Consider the following 2654-nt stretch of genomic DNA (forward strand, 5'->3'; position numbering starts at 1 on the left):
ATATATATATATATATATATATGTTGGCACTTGCTCAAGTGGTTGGTTTACATTACTTACACTTTATTAATTCAAGTGGTTCAACATTTATTTACCTTAAACAAAATCCCATGTATGAGTGTGACTGATTGTTTTATTATTTATTATTATTAAAAAAATACCTGGTATTTTGGGAGCTTTCCCCTGTAGTAAAGCCAGACTCGACTCAAACAGCATTCTAGAGACTAATGGCTTATATTATAACTTTTTAACTTCAAAAACAAGAACTATGTACATTCCCTTCAAAGCCTACCATTCAAACATAAGTAGTTCTTGCATGATGAAATTCTAAATTATAGTTTTAAATTGCTACAATCACACAATTGCAATTGCTACCATAATATTACAGTTTTAACAACCATAGCAAATCATATAGATAGATAGATAGATAGATGAACAAGATTAGGTAGTATACTAGAGGAGCATAGTAACTGGCAGACAAGGGAGCACACTGTATGCAATCGCATGGAACCCATAATCTGATTTTGTGCAATTCTTATCGCAATCATAGGTTATGCTTTTTTTTATTTTTGAATTCTAAATTTGGATTTTTGAAACACTACTATGCATTGGTGAAACTTGTACACTATACAGAAAGAATTAATGATATTAGTCATTGATAGTTTTGAGTTTGATTTTTTAATTTTTATAATTGCGAATGTCATTATGAATATTTTTCTAACTATTTTTCTATATAATTATGCAGGATAATAATGAAGATTAAGTTGATTATTATTGTCGTTTATTGGCTAAGATAGAGTAGTGTTGGGAATGGATACATGTATGGTTGACTAATGACTTTTATTAGAAGATATTTATGTAGGATCTTTTTTGTAGAGCATTAGTAGTAAATTCTAAGTGGTATTATGGTTATTTTGATATGGCTATGCTTATTTTAGTGTGAGATGTATGAATTTTTACAATTAACTTCATTCTAGTACTTTTGGATCATTATTATAATATAAATATATTTTGGTTAGAGATAATTTTTATTATTTAAAGAAATTATTTAGTATAATTATGTATTTATTTTTTTATAATATTTAATTCATTTAATAAAAAATACAGAATTATTATACATGTAATCATATTAACTATTATGTTGTATTAATAATTAATATATATATATATATATATATATATATATATATATATAGAAAAAAAAAGACCTAAGGCTACACTTATATACAGTAGCTATAGTATACCAAAAAAAAAAAGAGGGACCTAAGGCTATGCTTATAAAAAGTAGCTATGGTATACAATGGGGCTACGCTTTACAAGTGATACAGTAGCGTTGAAAAGCGTAGCCTATTCTGGAAGAATGAAAGCTGAAAGGCGTAGCCTTTGATCATGAACAGTATCACTTGAAAAGCGTAGCCTATTCTCAAATGCCAAAAGCGTAGCCCTTGGTGCAGAAAAGCGTAGCCTTTGAGAATAGGCAACGGCCGAATAGGAATCACCCCAAAAAGCATAGCCGTAGCCCAAAAAGCGTAGCCGTAGCCTAAGGCATCATTTTTTTTTAGTTTTAGCTACACTTTTCAAGTGTACCTGAATGGGTATTTTTCTTGTAGTGGTTCAAACTCGAACAATCCCCGGCAAGGGCACCAAAAACTTGGTGCACGAAATTATAAATCACACTTTTCACAACTCGTACCACTAACCAGCAAGTGCACTAGGTTGTTCAAGTAATACCTTACGTGAGTAAGGGTCGAATTCCACGGAGATTGTTGGATTGAAGCAAGCTATGGTTATCTTGTAACTCTTAGTCAGGATAATAATAATTCTCAATTTTGATTGGTAGTAAATAAAAAGCATGGATTAAATAATACTTGTTATGCAGTAATGGAGAATATGTTGGAGTTTTGGAGATGCTTTGTCTTCTGAATCTCTGCTTTCCCTCTGTCTTCTTCTTCACGCACGCAAGGTTCTTCCTATGGCAAGCTATGTGTTGGTGGATCACCGTTGTCAATGGCTACCATCCGTCCTCTCAGTGAAAATGGTCCAGGTGCGCTGTCACCGCACGACTAATCATCTGTCGGTTCTCACTCATGCTGGAATAGGATCCATTGATACGTTTGCGTCGGTCACTACGCCCAACTCTTGTGAGTTTGAAGCTCATCACAGTCATTCAATCCTTGAATCCTACTCGGAATACCACAGACAAGTTTTAGACTTTCCGGATTCTCAAGAATGCTGCCAATAGATTCTAGCTTCTACCACGAAGATTCTGATTAAGGAATCCAAGAGATACTCATTCAATCTAATGTAGAACAGAGGTGGTTGTCAGACACGCGTTCATAGGTTGAGAATGGTGATGAGTGTCACGGATCATCACATTCGTCATATTGAAGTGCAAATGAATATCTTAGATAGAAACAAGCGTGAATTGAATAGAAAACAGAAATAATTGCATTAATCCATCGAGACACAGCAGAGCTCCTCACCACCAACAATGGAGTTTAGAGACTCATGCCGTCAAAAGGTACAAAGTTCATATCTAAAAATGTCATGAGATACAAAATAAATATTTAAAAGTTGTTTAAATACTAAACTAGTAACCTAAGTTTACAGAAAATGAGTAAACTGAGATAGATAGTGCAGAAATCCACTTCTGG

Source organism: Arachis stenosperma, chromosome 9, assembly GCF_014773155.1.
Source record: "Arachis stenosperma cultivar V10309 chromosome 9, arast.V10309.gnm1.PFL2, whole genome shotgun sequence".
NCBI lineage: Eukaryota > Viridiplantae > Streptophyta > Magnoliopsida > Fabales > Fabaceae > Arachis > Arachis stenosperma.